This window comes from Podarcis erhardii (genome assembly GCF_964252035.2).
Source record: "Podarcis erhardii genome assembly, chromosome: 1".
Classification (NCBI taxonomy): Eukaryota; Metazoa; Chordata; class Lepidosauria; order Squamata; family Lacertidae; genus Podarcis; species Podarcis erhardii.
This window is the reverse complement of record NC_138497.1, coordinates 129,975,501-129,995,238: the sequence shown is the minus strand read 5'-3', so window position 1 is coordinate 129,995,238 and position 19,738 is coordinate 129,975,501. Positions and strand designations below refer to the sequence as shown.

At 45.7% G+C, this 19,738-nt stretch overlaps 1 protein-coding gene across 1 annotated transcript in view; it reads right to left on the bottom strand.

The window, feature by feature from the left end:
* Window positions 1-871, bottom strand: part of ABI2 (abl interactor 2) — a 63,834-nt gene extending 62,963 nt beyond the window's left edge. The window contains exon 1 of the mRNA XM_081833974.1: window positions 746-871. The gene's annotated coding sequence lies outside the window, so the exon portion shown is untranslated. The remainder of the gene's footprint in view (window positions 1-745) is intronic.
* Between the last annotated feature and the right edge of the window lie 18,867 nt (window positions 872-19,738).

Here is a 19,738-nt window from a genome sequence, read left to right as displayed (position 1 = left end):
GCAATGACATAACCACTTTTTAGGCAGCTGCATATTGCAATTCAGCCTTTGCTACTTGCCTAGAAAAAATAGCTAGGTAGAACCTGGAGCTTAATAACCAGGCAGGGTTCGGATGTCTCCCAGAGGTAAAGGCAGAAGGTGCTGACCTGGAAATGAGAGTACTTGTGAAGGAGATCTAATCAGAGTGGGAAGGAATTAATACTGAAGTTATCCAGGCTACCTGTTTCCGTTTCAAAGAAGGGGTGGTGAGCGTATGGCCCTCTGGACTCCAAACGCCCATAAACCAGTGATCAGGGGAGATGGGATTTGTGGTCCAGTATCACAGTATCCTTGGTCTATAGGATGACAAAAGCCATTATTTGATAATCCAGTAAGAAGTAAGCAGCACATAAGCGGCACACAAAACACTACCAAACCATTCTACATTCTAAATCTTATATTAATACTCCAAAAATTGAGAGAACAAGATACACAATCTACTACAGAAGCCACAAACAGAAAACTCATACAAGAGGGACAAATGAAAAACTATTGCGATCCAGGCAAATACAAGTTCCACTATATCATTTCTTAATTCAACTATTGGACATTATTTTAAAAAACAATTTCTTCCGATACAAAAATGATTTTTATGTCCAAATTAAGGGCGTTGCCAGGGGTGCAGCCCTTGCCCCATCTGTGGCTAACATCCACATGATTGACTTTGAGAATAATTGGTTTTTTTTCCAGAATCTAACTTACTTACTTCTTACTGGTCTACTACGAGAATTGGCAGCACAGGTTCATTTCTTCATTATTTGATAATCAGCATACAGAATTACAAAGTCTGCCCAATGCCCGTGCAACCTTAACCGTATCTCTTGCCATCTCTTGGTCTTTTTAAAAATACCCTGTTTAGGAAAGCGATCTCTTTGGCAACAGTATGTCCATGAATTTTTTAGCGACGCCTCTTGTTTTAGGCTGCGCATATATACAGTGCCTCAGTCATAACAGTGACTGCTCAGATTCCTTTGCATTTTGCGAGCTGTACTTGCAGATCCTCTTTCTTCTCCTGCATTCAAATCAAAAAGCATGGTGACAGCACGCAAACTCCGTCTCCTGTTATTGTCGTCTGACTTTGACGCTGGAAGCATGAAAACATTTGGATGATGAGTCATCGGAGAGAAAGCCGCTGCCCTCCTCCTCCTCCCATGTGATACGTTTCACTCTTTTTCCATAAGGCAGCCCAACTTTAGAGCTGTCGACATTGCTGCCACGCAGTTATTTAGCAAGAGCAGAGGGGTCTGCTAAGGCCTGGCAGAAACGGCAGCTCAGAGAGGTCTGGACGGAGAACAGAGATCGGAAGTCACTTCAGCAGATGGAGTCTTGCAAAAGCTAAACCCTTAGGACATGCTCACATGACAAAACCTGACATCAGTCTTGGCTGCTAGACAAGCGCAATGTTCCATACAGCTGTCTGTGGTTTTTTTCTGATCAGTATGTGAAATGATAATTCACTGCATTGGGGTCTCAGCTGAAAATCACTGTGGCCAGGCCGCAGTTCCTCTCCGCTGGGTGTTTCAAGCAACATATATTATTTATCATAATCATCAATACCTCTGGATCAGGGGTGGAAAACCTGTGGTTCTTCAGACATTCCTGAACTTCAGCTCCCATTGTATGTCCTCATCCCGACACCCAATATAGACAATGTACTGGTTTGGGTCTACATGCTAGCTATTTTTAAAAAATGCAGTTGGGTATGCAATGCTATACTCAAGATCTGATGGCTGAGGCAATAGGACTCAGTGATGTCCCCACAATTCTGGTGGAACTCCAGATATACCGCCATGATAGATAGACCAACAAAACCCTCTGCTGGCCAAGAAGAAGAAGAGAAGAAGAGTTTGGATTTGATATCCTGCCTTTCACTCCCCTTCAGGAGTCTCAAAGCGGCTAACATTCTCCTTTCCCTTCCTCCCCCACAACAAACACTCTGTGAGGTGAGTGGGGCTGAGAGACTTCAAAGAAGTGCGACTGGCCCAAGGTCACCCAGCAGCTGCATGTGGAGGAGCGGAGACACGAACCCGGTTCCCCAGATTACGAGACTACCGCTCTTAATCACTACACCACACTGGCTCTCCATCCCACTCGCCAAGCCATCCCACTAACGAAAAGGGGAATGACTAAAACGAGGAGAAGTTGTGAGCTGTGCAGGGGAGGAGCACAAAACATCAACTCTATGTTATACCCCTTGAAAGAGGGCTCTTTCTGCTTTCTCGGACTAAGTCTACAGCTTAAGGTAAAAGTAAAGGGACCCCTGACTATTAGGTCCAGTTGTGACCAACTCTGGGGTTGCGGCGCTCATCTTGCTTTACTGGCCGAGGGAGCCAGCGTACAGCTTCCAGGTCATGTGACCAGCATGACTAAGCCGCTTCTGGCGAACCAGAGCAGCGCATGGAAACACCGTTTACCTTCCCACCAGAGTGGTACCTATTTATCTACTTGCACTTTGTCGTGCTTTCGAACTGCTAGGTTAGCAGGAGCAGGGACTGAGTAACGGGAGCTCACCCTGTTGCGGGGATTTGAACCACCGACCTTCTGATCGGCAAGTCCTAGGCTCTGTGGTTTAACCCACAGCGCCACCTGCGTCCCAGTCTACAGCTTAGGAGGGCGGCAAATGGCAATGATCAGCCTGTTTGTTGTGGATGAATAGCTAGGGAACTGTTCTGCAGAGCACACTGTGCAGGTTCAAGTCCCAAGAACCTTTACCGCCAAATAACATTTGTTTTTTTCCTAAACTCCCACATCTGGAGAGTTTTGGAAAATCACTCCAGGAACCCCCGCTGAAGTCTACTCTCTCCCTTCCCCTTCTGCAATTGCCTTCACCCAGGAGAATCCTATAATGGAGACCTTAATTATTTGCATTGCTTTTCAGGTACCTGTGACTCATTCCTAATCAGCTTCAGCCTCCTTTAACTTGGTTTAATTTAAATCCCCTTTGAAGTCTTTAGTTCCTGCTTCTTCTCATTTCTAGTCTCTTACTAACACAAGAACGTGGGCATGCCGGAACGACAAGCTAACACGGAGGCATGTCAGTTCTGCAACCCAGAGAAAACAACATTGTGCAGCATAAAATGCATGCCAAATCAATGTTTTGCAGAGTACTAAAGGTGGTATGAGTACCGTATTTTTCGCTCTATAAGACACACCAGACCATAAGACGCACCTAGTTTTTGGAGGAGGAAAACAAGAAAAAAATTAATCTGAATCTCAGAAGCCAGAACAACAAGGGGGATCGCTGCGCAGCGAAAGCAGCGATCCCTCTTGCTGTTCTGGCTTCTGGGATAGCTGCGCAGCCTGCATTCGCTCCATAAGACGCACACACATTTCCCCTTACTTTTTAGGAGGGGAAAAGTGAGTCTTATAGAGCAAAAAATATGGTATTCAAGGTAGCACCTAATCCCTTGCTGTCCCTTACCTGCTAGCTGGCAGGAGTTGGAAGTCCAGCTTCTAGAGAGCTACAGGTTCCCTATTTTGTCTTACCTTCTATTTATTGTCCCTGAGGGGAATGTGGGAAGGCAATTTTACCAGGGACGAAGTGCAGCACAAATAAAACCACCGCATGCTCCACAGATGACAATGCTTCTATTATAAACGATTGTCTGCTTCCAAACCAAAAGTGAATCTGTGTGAATTGCATGTTTTGCTCTGGCTGCAAATGTGGTTAGGTCTTTCTTCTTCAGAGTAATTTTATTTTATTTTTATTTTTTGGTCTTGCCAAGATCTTGGGGAAGTAAAGCGATAGTTTGTCATTCATGGATACAAAACCTAAGCACAGTTTGATAAGAGTATATATTTTAAGTAGATGAATAAATGAGTCAATTAAGTTAATTTGGAATATGCAGAAAATACAAAAAAAAAAAAATTTAAGGAACCGCAGAAAGAGGGGGAAGGAAGTCGAGTTTCGGAATGTTGAAATGATTGTAAAATTATTGAAATGTATAAAAATGAAAATCATAAACAAACAAACCTACAGTTTTCAGGGTTGGTTGGTTGGATAAACAAACCAACAAACACACTTCTCCTTTATAATAATGAGGGCTAGAAACTTTTCTCTCTTTAAGTTCCGCAGAGCCTGAATCCCTCCCAGATCCTACATCAGAGATTCGAATTCTGCAGCTCGCACCAGAGAGATTTCTAAACGTTTGCATATAATAATTGCTTTTGTAAGGAGTCGCCAAGTGTACAGCTTGGTTTGATGGGGAGTAACTTAGAATAGCTCCCTTGGAATTTGAACTCTAATTATATTACCTGACCTGCAGCATGTGCACAATCTCAGAGGGCTATTTATTTATTTTATACCAGCCTGTTTCCTGTCAGTACTTAACAGCGTTTTTAAACAAAAGATTAATTGAGGCACTTGCTAGCTGCTCTCAGCAGAGGAGAACAGACGCTAATTCGGAACCGTTACCCAGGTAGACACTTAGCGGACAAAGAGCTTATTTAGGGGAACAGTATCACAACAAAGCAAAACAAAACCCTGCACCCCCCCTCCAGTGTACCAACTTGAAGAGATGCATTAGGGATATGCATGCAATTTATAAATTCTGCAGTTGCCAGTCTCCCTCGCTTGCTGTTCTTACAACAAAACCTCTTCTAGTCTAAAATGTTAACAGAGCTCCTTGAATTTAGCAGCGTTCCTTTTTAACAAGATGCCAGCAACAGGAACTTTCCTCCTCCTCCTCCTCCTCTACAGAAAGCAGCCGCTATTTCTCACCAATTTCCATCAGCCACTTGTATGATCTAAATTCTCTGCCCACATGAGCAAACTGGAGTGAGTCACATCCATGAAGGACTTGGCCCAACCCGTTTTTGCAACAGCAAAAGTCATATTCCTATTTCAGAATGCGATACTTCTCAGCTCGAGGGGAAACATGGAACGGAGAAGGCAGCAGCTGGGTGGTAGTTCCCCCTCAACACAGAGTTTGTTTAGAAAACCATCCTGTTCCTATATAATTTAGTGTAATTAAAGCACTCCATTTATAAAAGGCACAAAGATCTACAGAAAGCTCTGGTCCATCCACCTTGCATTTGCAGGAGTCGTTTCTGCTCTTATCTGGCAAGATTCCTAGTAAAGGACCCCTGACCATTAGGTCCAGTCGTGACCGACTCTGGGGTTGCGGCGCTCATCTTTATTGGCCGAGGGAGCCGGCGTACAGCTTCCGGGTCATGTGGGCAGCATGACTAAGCCACTTCTGGCGAACCAGAGCAGCGCACGGAAACGCCGTTTACCTTCCCGCCGGAGCGGTACCTATTTATCTACTTGTACTTTGACGTGCTTTCGAACTGCTAGATTGTCATGAGCAGGGACCGAGCAACGGGAGCTCACATCATCGCGGGGATTCGAACCGCCGACCTTCTGATCGCCAAGTCCTAGGCTCTGTGGTTTAACCCACAGCACCACCCGCGTCCCTTGGCAGGATTCCTAATAAGTCTTTTAAACAGATGCTCATCATCAAGGGACATTCTCCCCATCACTGCCTTGCTCCTTGCTCTCTACAAGGTGCATTTATGCCTGTCGCTGTATAGCTGTTCAAGTTTTGGGAGCTTTTGTTGGGGGAAAAGAAAAGGAAAGAAAAAAACGGGGCAGACATCAGCTCTTCAGTGCTGCTTTTAAAGTACCATCACTGCTGTAGAATATTCCAAAGTAAGTATCGCATCAGTATAACCTTAGCGACTGTCAGGGAACTGACATTGGAGCCAGGAGTGGAGGCAGAGCTCCCAAGCGATGCCGGAGAAGGGGCAAGCAGGGAGAGAGGGAACTCTTCGGCTGGGGAAGGAAATCAGCGTAACACCAGGGATAAAGGGGGGCGGTTGGGGGAATCGGAGAGGGGTCTCCAGGACTCTTCGCTGGAGACCAGCGGGGAGAGCACTGGTCCTCCTCTGCCCACACCCACCCTGCGCAGAAGACTTCCGCGCAGGGAAAGTAGGCGTAGACTTGGCGTCAAAGAGCTTTTGTGCTGGAAGAAGTTCAAGAAACGCCCACTGACGGATTCTGCTAGCGACTGAACAGCCACGAAGTGAAGGGCTGTCCAGGCAGGAAAGGTTTGACCAGGCTACCTAGCCAGGCAGGGTAGCAACTTACGCACGAGCAACCCCCATACATTAATTACAGCGATGTTAGTGACTGTTCAGATAATAAGGGCTTATTATATTGTACTTGAAGCATAATCAAAACTCAGGCACTGGAAGATCTCTGCATTGAAAGCAAGCGTTCGTTACTGAGAAGCAGCCCCAGAGGTTGTTGATGCACTCAGTTCAAATTAACTGCATTAGATGTGCCGTCCAGAGAGGTTGGCCTTGGCTGATTTTGGAAGCTGACACATGAAGCGAAGGAAGAGGCTGCTTGCAGAGGTGCAGGCGACCTATTCTAACAAAAGATTTAAAAACTTGTATCCAGAAGCGTACAGGAGGCCAGCATATACTCTAGCAAACGGATTATTTTACTCCCTGCGTTAATCAACCAGCACTAATCTGCACTAACAGCAGCCTCTGAACTAGGAATGCATGCAAGTCACAGTATACAAATGCTTGTTGTACGGAAATTCATTTATCCAAACACAATGAATTAATACCCAACCCTTGCTTTACACACCACAGATTCAGATATCCAAACAACTGGACCTGCCTGTGGTACTGTAAACTAAGAATAAGCCTTAAACGAGCCTTGCCTTTTGTGTTTTTCTGCTCTGGAGCAGCTAGTTTGCTATAAACCATGGTGGGAGTCAGGAAGTGGGGAGGAAAGAGAGGTAGACTGGATAAATAGGAGAGCGTTTTTCCCTTTGTTGCTTGTGACTCCTGAGTGGAGTGCTGTGCCTTTTTCTTACTTGCAAGTCAGATCTGCTTGCATGGTCTAGGGGCAGGATCCAGGGCAGGTGCCGTAACACTTTGAATTGTGCTCGGAAACTTACTGGGAGCCAATGCAGATCTCTCAGGACCGGTGTTATGTGGTCCCAGCGGCCACTCCCAGTCACCAGTCTAGCTGCCGCTTTCTGGATTAATTGCAGTTTCCGGGTCACCTTCAAAGGTAGCCCCATGTAGAGCGCATTACAGTAGTCCAAGCGGGAGATAACTAGAGCATGCACCACTCTGCACCACTTCACTGAAAATGTAATATGCGTCAGTTTACGACAGTCAAACGAACTATCCCATTTGCAAAAATGATTGGCAACTGCTACAGTACCCCTGATAAGGTTGTTTCAGCTCTTTAATCCAATAGGGTAATAGGACCACCTTTCAGATTCTAATTATTACCCTAATGTGTCATTTTGCCAGGTGATCCCATTACCTGGGACCACTGAACTAATGTAAAGTATCATTATTGTACAGTACAGTCTTCTTGTGAATATGGCTCTGCAGCAAGGGTAAGCTAACACCCAAAAGAGACGTGATATGGACATTTTGGGAGCCTCGAAAACATTGGAATGTAAAGGGAGCTTTACTTAACGGAACCCTTGTAAATTATGCTAACGGAAGTCAAAACTGTGTGAAAGCAAAGCGTCACCCAGTGAAGCACATTTTTTCAATTAGGTGTAAATGGGCCACATTCTATACAGTCTTCCTTTTTCTGAATGCAAGGTGTGGAAGGCAGGGAGCAGAATCTAGTGTTGCAGAAGTCGATTCATATTTTTGCAGAGCTTGGAATGGGGAATGAATGCTAATAAATGCTGAAGTGAGCCGGCAGCTTTCCCAGAGGTTCTGTGCAGAGGCAATCCATTTATCCCTTGTTTGAAGCCTCTACCCTTTTGCATCCATTATCCATGAGGCGACAGTGCAAGACCCAAGGAGATAGATAGAGATATATATATATCAAAAAATATGTCTCTCTTTGACATCTTTGGGGGCTGAAACCTACTGAGTACAAACCGACGCCGACGCCTCTCTTGTTGCTTGGATATGCTAGAATTCTTGGATGGCTATTCAGCTGTAATTCGGATCACAGCAGGAAAGAAGCCACTGCGCAGCAGCTGAAAAGCTTAAATTGCCTTAAAGGATTATCTGGAACAAACAAGATAAATGTAATCAGTCCCTTACATCTGACTAAACTCCTGCACGAGAAAAAAATGATCCACTGTTCAGATCAAGGAAGTACAAATCTGCCGTTGACAGTACGCTTCCGTTGGAGGGGCTCGTGGCTTCGTCTCAGTTAGAGGCGTTGGTTTAGGAACCCATTGCTGTAGCTTTGGCAAATTGGGGGAAGGAGAAATATGATACAAATGTCTGGTTCTATCACAGTTATGACAGCAAGCTGTATTTCCTAAATTAAACGAAGCAGCAATTCCCTAGAAGGGCAGCACTTTTTCGCTTTTGTCCTCTTAATTCATTGGAGATGGTGGCAGCTGGATAATCAGTGGACTAGAATCGTAGAGTTCGAAGGGACCCCAAGAATCATCTAATTCAACCCCCTGTAATGCAGGAATACGGAGGTCGAACCTGCAACCTTGGTGTCATCAGCTATCCATGAGCTATCCATGTAGATATGCTGTTCTTGAGCAGCCCCAATGTTGTTGTTTAGTCGTTTAGTCGTATCCAACTCTTCGTGACCCCATGGACCAGAGCACGCCAGGCACTCCTCTCTTCCACTGCCTCTCGCAGTTTGGTCAAACTCATGCTGGTAGCTTCGAGAACACTGTCCAACCATCTCGTCCTCTGTCGTCCCCTTCTCCTTGTGCCCTCCATCTTTCCCAACATCAGGGTCTTTTCCAGGGAGTCTTCCCTTCTCATGAGGTGGCCAAAGTAGTGGAGCCTCAGCTTCAGGATCTGCCCTTCCAGTGAGCACTCAGGGCTGATTTCCTTCAGAATGGATAGGTTTGATCTTCTTGCAGTCCATGGGACTCTTAAGAGTCTCCTCCAGCACCATAATTCAAAAGCATCAATTCTTCGGCGATCAGCCTTCTTAATGGTCCAGCTCCCACTTCCCCAATACATGGGTGCAACTTTCATATGCAAGGCCAACTGATAGTTAAAAACCAAGACAGACCGGCAGATAAGCCCGGAAGCGTATAGGGCGTGTGTAAAGAGAGAAGCTGTTGTGTGGTTGTGTAGTGTTAACGCAAATGAATGCAGTCCTCTATAGGATATTTCACCAGTTTCCAGTAGATTAATGTTATTCTTTTCCGTAATTTGGGTAGCTTTTACTCGCGCCTTCTAACAGAAACGTGTGATGGGTGTTAACCAAAATGGAGTCACTGAGCACACACAAGTTGTCTGCTTGCTCAAGGAACCCTGAGCTTTGCCAAAGATCAGAGAAATGTTTTAAAATATAACATCTAAAAGGGCAAACTGCCCCAAAAACATCCCAAAGAGGACTGGGCTTACTTAGGAGCCACAGAATGTCGACAGTCATTTGGAAAATAAAAATGGAAAACTGGGCAAAAGATGGCATGTCTGCTTGATAGTGGTAGGCAATAGTACATGGCAACATTTTGTTGCAGTTACCCTCTCATCTAATACGGTACAGAATGTCCCATTGTTATTTCATAGAATCATAGAATCCTAGAGTTGGAAGAGACCACAAGGGCCATCGAGTCCAACCCCCTGCCAAGCAGGAAACACCATCAGAGCACTCCTGACATATGGTTGTCAAGCCTCTGCTTAAAGACCTCCAAAGAAGGAGACTCCACCACACTCCTTGGCAGCAAATTCCACTGTCGAACAGCTCTTACTGTCAGGAAGTTCTTCTGAATGTTTAGGTGGAATCTTCTTTCTTGTAGTTTGGAACCATTGCTCCGTGTCCACTTCTCTGGAGCAGCAGAAAACAACCTTATTTCACTAGGACAGATAAAGTAGCTCCGTGTGCCACCACGTTTATTCATATTTCCTCATTTTATTTTCTGGTCTAATTCCATTGTAGGCCACTCTTGGAACTTCCGCAAACTTTAGAAGGAAATCCTCTCCTAGATCCCCTTTAGAAGGGACCCTCTCCTATGATCCCTTCAGTTCATAAGAGATCCCTCAGGTCAGGCATATAGTTCCCACTCCCTTTTTAAACAAGAGGAACACAGTCATTCCAAAGGGAATGTAACATGCAAGGCTTTAAGAAATCCTGCACTGACAACACGTGTCAGCAGTCCTTGGTTGTTGTTTTTTGCAAGGTATATACTCAAGTTCAAAATTAAATCCCAGTAACAACCAATACCAGTTTTGTAACTGTGTTTGCTTCCGTTTGCAATGATTGGGCATGGTTTCTAACCACATCAATACCAGGTAATCAGGGGCAGATGAAGATGATGGACTTTATGGAGCTGGCTGATCTCACTGGGAGAATCCGCGACCAGAAAGAAGAGGAATATCAAGAAGATTGGAAGAAATTTAAAGATTATTTGAACAAATATTGTAACATTAAAGATTAGTAATTACTTGAAAGAACCAAATAGGCCTAGCATTAAATAAATAAATGAGAAATAGAATGATAAGAAAAGTTAAGAAATTTGATTATAACCGGAATATTGTTTTTTGAATAATGATATTGGAAAACTGCTACATTCAGTTACAAGGAAATTCAGATGGAAGAGATTAGAGGAATTCAAGTAATATGTTTATGAAGTTGGAAGTTTAACTAATTAATTAATTTTTATTGTATATGTGTTTGTATCTTTGGTTATTATTTGTTATATTTGTTTTTTATTTTTTTGTTTCTCTTATTTTTGTTTTATTGATTTTATAGTATGTAATGTGTTTGTATGAAATTCAATAAATATTATTGGGGGGGGAGGGGAATACCAGGTGATCAGTAAGGTATGTGAATTCCTGCCCCAATGTTCTTTGCTGTTCCCAACCTTTGTGATTGCTCCCAGTTTGTAGAAGTTGTTTAGCAAAACCTCTCCTCTTACTAGTGTTTCTGTGTCCCTCAGTGTAACCTTGGGATAAGTGAGTGCATTCTCCATAAAGGACAGTTAAGACTATATTTCCTTTCAAAATGGACATAACCAGTGCATTTTAGTATGGCTGCTTAATCTTGTAGCTTTCTTTTTCTTGTTTATGTATTAACTGGTGTTTGCTAGTATTCTATCCTGGACGCGGGTGGCACTGTGGTCTAAACCACCCAGCCTCTTGGACTTGCCGATCAGAAGGTTGGCGGTTCGAATCTGTCCCAGCTCCTGCCAACCTAGCAGTTCAAAAGTACACCAGTGCAAGTAGATAAATAGGTACCACTGTGGCAGGAAGGTACACAGTGTTTCCATGCGCTCTGGTTGCGCATCATGGTGTCCCGTTGCACCAGAAGTGGTTTAGTCATGCTGGCCACCACATGACCCAGAAAGCTGTCTGTGGACAAATGCCAGCTCCCTCAGCCTGAAGCGAGATGAGAGCCGCAACCCCATAGGCACTTTTGACTGGACTTAACCATCCAGGGGTCCTTTACCTTTTTTACCTATCCTGTAGTAAATGTAAAGGGACCCCTGACCATTAGGTCCAGTCGTGACCGACTCTGGGGTTGTGGCGCTCATCTCGTTTTATTGGCCGAGGGAGCCGGCGTACAGCTTCCAGGTCATGTGGCCAGCATGACTAAGCCACTTCTGGCGAACCAGAGCAGCACATGGAAATGCCGTTTACCTTCCCACCTATTTATCTACTTGCACTTGACGCGCTTTTGAACTGCTAGGTTGGCAGGAGCTGGGACCGAGCAACGGGAGCTCACCCCGTCGTGGGGATTCGAACCGCCAACCTTCTGATCGGCAAGTCCTAGGCTCTGTGGTTTAACCCACAGTAGCTCCCACTAAATTAATGAGAATTTCATTCTGAGTAGACATGGTTAGGATTGCAGCCTTTGTCTTTTTTCCTTTTCCTTTTTAATGGCTGCTTTTATTCTGTTGTGTTTTAAGTGCCACCATTTAGAACTTTCTTTACTCTGGGATGTACAGATCTAATCAATTTTATTATTGTTGCATTCCATCCAGAGAACCGCTGAGATGACGAAGAAACAGAGTGAATACCTAAAACAGAATATGTCAAATACACAAAGCCCCGAGTATAGGAAATGGTTTGGCAGGAACCTTTTCACACAGGGTAAATAACAACAATGAACTTCTAGTCCTGACACTTTCCTATCTAGGCTTAAGAAAAAAATATGAATGTGAACTTGTGTTTCCAGGATGCATTGGCCCACATAACCTGGCTTCTATTGGCTGTTGATCACCCCTCCCTTTGCAGTAGCTCACATAAAGAAATGGATCAATATTACCCTTGCTGCAATCTGTGCTTCATCGTTGACTTGAGAGGTGTCAGTTTAAATTCTCTTTCTTGGTTAATTAGAAATCAGGCAGCAGAGCAGGACTGGAACAGGGTCTTGCATCTCTAGGTTTTTAACAGAAGGGACCAGCTTGGATTCTGTAGGAGAGGGGAAACAAGACATAAGGAAGGGAACGCCAACTGTTACTGTTATTAGGAATCTGATCTTTGCCGAGACATGAATGAAGATACTTCTAATTCAAAAGCAGTTCTAATGCCCTTAAGATGGAACCCAAATTTGGCAATAAAGCTGTTTGCCTCCAATAAATTATTAGCACAGTTGCACAGCAAAGCCATTTTAAGGCCATGACTTCTGACCAAATGGCTGTCTGTGTTTGTTCGTTTTTAACAGGGGCACTTGAACCTTCTCCAAGAACTCCTCCAGACATGGCTTGTTGTTCTTTAGTCGTTTAGTCGTGTCCGATTCTTTGTGACCCCATGGACCAGAGCACGCCAGGCACTCCTGTCTTCCACTGCCTCCTGCAGTTTGGTCAAACTCATGCTGGTACCTTCAAGAACACCATCCAACCATCTCGTCCTCTGACATCCCCTTCTCCTTGTGCCCTCCATCAGGGTCTTTTCCAGGGAGTCTTCTCTTCTCATGAGGTGGCCAAAGTATTGGAGCCTCAGCTTCAGGATCTGCCCTTCCAGTGAGCACTCAGGGCTGATTTCCTTCAGAATGGAGAGGTTTGATCTTCTTGCAGTCCATGGGACTCTCAAGAGTCTCCTCCAGCACCATAATTCAAAAGCATCAATTCTTCAGCGATCAGCCTTCTTTATGGTCCAGCTCTCACTTCCATACATCACTACTGGGAAAACCATAGCTTTAACTATACGGACCTTTGTTGGCAAGGTGATGTCTCTGCTTGTCTTCAGCCAAATACACCTGCACTATGTCATGCAAGGTAATCTGTGTACTTTTCTTACTTCAATATTAAGGACTGCCTTCTTCTGCTCTCTGGCCTTTGTGATAAGCTCTGCTGAAGCTAGGCTGGTTGCTGCAAGGAGTAGGCAGACCCTCCATGTGTCCCTGTTTTCCAGGGACAGTCCCAGATTTACAGAAGCCATCCCAGTTTCTGATTTTATCCCAGAAGGTCCTGCTTTTCGTTAGGACGTCCCATTTTCATTGGAGAAATGTTGGAGGGTATGGAGTTATGTGACCCCCGAGCCAAGGAGATAAGTAACTATACAACCTTTAGAAGACATCTGAAGGCAGCCCTGCATAGGAAAGTGTTTTCCATGTTTAATTTTTTAAATGTTTTTACATATGTTGGAAGCCGCTCAGAGTGGCTGGGGCAACCCAGTCAGATGGACAGGGTATAATAACAACAACAACAACAACTTCCCGCCACAGCAGTACCTATTTATCTACTTGCACTGGTGTGCTTTCGAACTGCTAGGTTGGCAGGATCTGGGACAAAGCAATGGAAGCTCACCCGGTCACACAGATTTGAACCACCGACCTTCCGATCAGCAAGCCCAAGAGGCTCAGTGGTTTAGATCACAGCGCCACCCGCGTCCATACTTCCCTATCCAGGGCTGCCTTCAAATGTCTTCTAAAGGTTGTCTAGTGACTTATCTCCTTGGCTTGGGGTGGCATAACTCCCTTCAGATCAGCAAGCCCAAGAGGCTCAGTGGTTTAGACCACAGCACCACCTGCTCCCATTATTGCATCTGAATTATGTTGTGGCCAACATTGGTTTCTGAGACCTCTGGGTATAGGGCGATATATAAATTCAATTAATCAACCAATAACAAGGCTATCAGTGACTGCTGTGCTACTTACAGGAACAGAGGCAGTATTTTGTGGGAGAACAGCAAGAGAAGGCTGTGATGACATGCTTTGGGGCTTCTCAAAAGCGTTTGGATCTCTACTGTGGAAGACAGGATGTGGAACTGCAAAGGCCTTTGGTCGGATCCAGCAGGGCTCCTTCTATTGTTTCATGATAATAGCTTGGTCTTAGCGTGCTCTGTTGAGTTGCCTTGAGGGTCCCATTGGAGACATGCCAGGGTACAAATTTAAACAGAGAGGAAACCAGGAGGAAATTTAAACAGGGAGGAAATTAAATGTTGATATGGGGTGGGAAACATGTGGCCCTCAGATGTGGCTGGACTACAACTCCCATCATCCCTGGCCATTGGTCATGCTTGCTGGGGTTGGTGGGAGTTGTAGTTCAACAGCATCCGGCTGCCCATCACCATTTGGAGGGTCACAGGCCCCCCCACCCATTTTAATACTAACCCTGACAGGTACGCCAAGAGAATGACTCCTTACAAGTAGCATTTAAATAGCGTTCTGTCTTATTAAGTGGCATACAATTAATTCCCAGACAGGAAGGAAGCTCTGTCAGAAACTCTGGGACAAGATAAATGGAGAAATGACAGCCTCTGATTTACCTCAAAGCTTTGTTTTAGTAAGAGGGCAACATTGCATCCCTTCATTTCAGATGGAGGGGGGTGCTCTTTCGAGAGCTGTGAGGAGAAATTTCAACAGCAGCAATTCAAAGGAAAAGACAAATGTGTTTGGAATGCTTACACTGAGATAGATTTAAAAATATGTGTCTTCAAGCAACTATTGCCATGGTAACACTTATCTTTTATCCCTTTCCCACACCCTGCTCCGTATGAGTAAGAAGTGTTTTGTCTTTCTCTTTGTGGTGGTTCCTAATCCAGCCTTTCTCCCATCTGACACCTCAACATCTGATGCCTTGCGGTTTTAATCTAAAAATTGAATTTTGGAGCTGCCACATGGTCAGCTGGTGATTCTTCTTGTCTCCTTTATGTCAGGTCAGGGGCGATTTAAAGCTATCATATATGCTGTCCTCGCTGCGTCTTATTTCTTCAGCACTTTCCAGTGGGCAAAGTCTTGTTCTGCAACTATTTTTAAAACTGCCACTTTGAGATCAGAGTGGGATATACTGCATGCAGGCTCAAGCTCTACAAACTCAGGGAATTGGAAGCGAACGCTGGTGATCAGCAGTGAGGTTGGGCAATGCTGCAAATTGTGTTTCCATACTGTAAGAAGTGGGTCGTAAGGCCCTTAAAATACAATCTGAACAAAGCAGCAAAGAATATATTGAGTACAAAGTAAAGGTACCCCTCCCCGTACGGGCCAGTCGTGTCCGACTCTAGGGTTGCACGCTCATCTCGCTCAAGAGGCCGGGAGCCAGCGCTGTCCAGAGACACTTCCGGGTCACGTGGCCAGCGTGACAAACTGCATCTGGCGAGCCAGAACCAGCGCCGCACACGGAAACGCCGTTTACCTTCCTGCCAGAGTGGTACCTATTTATCTACTTGCACTTAGGGGTGCTTTTGAACTGCTAGGTGGGCAGGAGCTGGGACCGAACGACGGGAGCTCACCCTGCCGTGGGGATTCGAACTGCCGACCTTGCGATCAGCAAGTCCTAGGCACTGAGGTTTTACCCACAGCGCCACCTGCTGTACAAAGTAACCTCCTTTGATTGCCCATTGGCTGCGTACTACAAGGTTTACAGCCTATCACGACTGTCTAATTTGTCCCTCCTCTGTTTACATCTCCCACTACCCTTATTTCAGCGCCCCTTACCCTTATTTATTAGGGACACGGGTGGCACTGTGGGTTAAACCACAGAGCCTAGGACTTGCCGATCAGAAGGTCGGCGGTTCGAATCCCCACGACGGGGTGAGCTCCTGTTGCTTGGTCCCTGCTCCTGCCAACCTAGCAGTTCGAAAGCACGTCAAAGTGCAAGTAGATAAATAGGTACCGCTCTGGCGGGAAGGTAAACGGCGTTTCCGTGCGCTGCTCTGGTTCGCCAGAAGCGGCTTCTTCATACTGGCCACATGACCCGGAAGCTGTACGCCGGCTCCCTCGGCCAATAAAGCAAGATGAGCGCTGCAACCCCAGAGTCGGCCATGACTGGAACTAATGGTCAGGGGTCCCTTTACCTTTACCCTTATTTATTATTTCCCTTACTTGATCCTATGCAGTTACTTACTGAGCCAAGCCAAACACCACATCCCAGCCCACAAGCTCTAAACATCTCTAGTTTTCAGGTGCGAATCGATCTGAACTTCTGACATTTATCTAAAATGCTGTATTTGTGGTTTATGTGAAAAAGCAACATCCTCATTTCTCACACATACTAAACACCCTCCGTTCGCCAATGCTTTTCCTTGGTCTTCTAGGCCCAAATCCAGATTGATCTGGTGGAGTAGCCGGCACCAGCAAAGATCCAGAATGTTTTCCTGATTTTGTATTATTGCCTTACGATGCTCCTGAGCCTCAGGGCCTGTCCACCCCACAGCTTAATGTAGATTGTGAAACTCTTGTGAGTCCTTCAATTCCTCTCCCCATCCATTCAGCGTTCTGCTCCAACTACTGCTGTCCTGCAATTTCTCCATCCTAAATACGGAATCCCCCTATGCCAGGGATGTCCAGCTCCCAAGAACCTGCAATCTACTCCCAGAAGAAAGAACTAGCAGTGATCTACCCATTTTAGCAGGGGGCAACCCTAAGTTGTTGAGCTTTTTTTAGAGGGCGCAAGCCATAGTTGTTGTTGAGTTATTTTGATGGAGCCAAAGTTGTTCAGCTTTATTTTTTTTGGGGGGGGGTGGCATAGTTCTGCTGCTTTTTGCCAAGGAACACTCCATAGAACACTGCCCAGGTATTACTGTATTTTTCGCTCTATAGGACGCACCGGACCATAGGACGCACCGGACCATAGGAGGGGGAGAACAGGGGGGAAAAAATTCTCTCCCTCTCTGCTCAGCACCCCTTCAGTGAAGCAGCAGGAGAAACGGAGTCCCTTCCATTTCTCCTCCCGCTTCGCTGAAGGGGCGCTGCACAGAGAGGGAAAACTGTGCAGCACCTCTCCAGCGAAGCGAAGCCTGGAGAACAAGAGGGATTGGTGTGCACCGACCCCTCTCGCTCTCCAGGCTTCAGGCGGCTATCCGAAGGCTTGCGGATAGCTGCCTGAAGCCCCCGGAGCGCAGCGGGAGTTCCCGTTGTGCTCCGGGGGCTTCAGCGAAAGCAACGCGAAGCCTCCGGAGTGCAGGGGGAGCTCTCCCTCTGCGCTTCGGAGGCTTCGCGTTGTTATCGCTGAAGCCAAGGAGCCTGAATTCTCTCCATAGGACGCACACACATTTCCCCTTAATTTTTGGAGGGGGGAAAGTGCATCCTATAGAGTGAAAAATACAGTAACCCCTCCAGCGATAACTCCATCTTCCATTTTTGCAATCATTTGTGGGGTGATCGACCGCTATCACCCGGGGATCAACCTGTCAATGGCAGTTAACCGATTTGATATCCCTGCCCTATGCAATCAACACAGCAATCCTATCTCGATTTTCCAAGCATAGGAAACCTCTGCATTTAGGAAGAAGGGGGTGTGGGAAAGCCACCGTAGTTCGCAGTGTAGCTCTATTTCCTAGCACCATTACAGTCCGCGATGGTGCCAGCAGTTAAAAATCCCCAAGCGAGTTTTGCAAAGAACCCTCCTGCCTTGCCGATTTAAAAAAAGGCGACAAGAAACAGTGCGTTTTGGCTGCGTGGAGGAGGCAAACGTACAGATTTTGAGTAGGAACGGATTGCCTAATTATTTATAGTTCAGTGCATTTGTAGGCCAGTGCCTCTTCCCCTCAAAAAAAAAAAAAAGAGAGATTTATCTTTTTTTAAAAGGAATTTACATAGAATAGAACGCTATGTAATCAAGCTCATCATCAGTCTTAGCCCACACATTTTTCGTTGTTGCAAACAGGTGTTAGGAGGGTGCGATCTGAAGCAAGCAAGTTCTGTGCTGGAAGTGTCTGCTGTGTAAGAGTAGCTAAATTGCAGCTAGGAAGTCGACATCATGTGCAATGCTGACTCTTTCCTTGATATTGAAGCTAGCTGGGCAGGGTATAAATAATAGCATTATTATTATTATTATTATTATTATTATTATTATTAAAGATAAAGGGATCCCTGACCATTAGGTCCAGTTGTGGCTGACTCTGGGGTTGCAGTGCTCATCTCATTTTATTGGCCGAGGGAGCCGGCGTACAGCTTCCGGGTCATGTGGCCAGCATGACTAAGCCGCTTCTGGCGAACCAGTGCAGCGCACGGAAACGTCGTTTACCTTCCCGCCAGAGCAGTACCTATTTATCTACTTGCACTTTGACATGCTTTCGAACTGCTAGGTTGGCAGGAGCAGGGACCGAGCAACGGGAGCTCACCCCGTCGCGGGGATTCGAACCGCTGACCTTCTGATCGGCAAGTCCCAAGCTCTGTGATTTAACCCACAGCACCACCCGCGTCCCATTATTATTATTATTCGTTGTTAAAATATTCAAGAAGCTTTGACTTGCAGAACACATAGCTAAAGAATAATATATGCAAAGTACAGTCGTACCTTGGTTGACAAACGCCTTGCGACTCAAAACGTTTTGGCTCCCGAACGCCGCAAACCCGGAAGTGCGTGCTCCGGTTTGCAAACATTCTTTGGAACCTGAACATCCGACGCTGCTTCCAATTCACTGCAGGAGCTATGGTCTTTTCGGACAGAAATTCCCAGTGTTATTGACTGTTAGGCTTGCCCGTACAGCCAGATCAATTTTTAAAATAATGAGCATGCTGCAATTGTGGTTGGTATTCAGCCGGGGGAGAAAATGGATGCTTACCTTGCTAAACAAACTATTAGTCATAAATTTTAGAAACACTCCACACGGTGCCATAATAAATTAAATGCTGCAGCTCTGGAGAGACACTTTGGATTTACACCTCCAATTTCTATCAGAAAACCTGGCATACTGCCAGTGGCTTGCAGAGTTGGGTGGTTGTTCTGCAATGGTGTCTTAAACACCTGCAAGAATGCTAAACATGTATGTTTTACCTGTGCACCTGCAGTATTAATTTCCCTTTTAAAGTATGACTAAACTATAAGTTGCCAGTGTTTTGCAGGTCTCCACTCCTGTGTCTTGCACTCAGCCAAAGAGACTGGCAGGTGGCAGAATGGCCGTGTGCCCAACATTAGAGAGGCCTGTCCTCTATTTGAAGGCGACATCTCTCTGAAGAGCTGTCTGGTCCACATCTGGTTTAAGGATAAAAGAACCTGTCAACGTTTTAAGCTTTGCTTTCAGTCACGTAGGGCACAATTTTGCCAGTACAGAACTTTTTTCCGCAGACTTTTTATAGGGTAAAGGTAAAGGGACCCCTGGGACGCAGGTGGCGCTGTGGGTAAAACGTCGGTGCCTAGGACTTGCTGATCGTAAGGTCGGCAGTTCAAATCCCCATGGTGGGGTGAGCTCCTGTCTTTCGGTCCCAGCTCCTGCCCACCTAGCAGTTCAAAAGCACCCCTAAGTGCAAGTAGATAAATAGGTACCGCTTTATAGCGGGAAGGTAAACAGCGTTTCCGTGTGCGACACTGGTGCTGGCTCGCCAGTTGCAGCTTCGTCACGCTGGCCACATGACCTGGAAGTGTCTTTGGATGGCGCCGGCTCCCGGCCTCTTGAG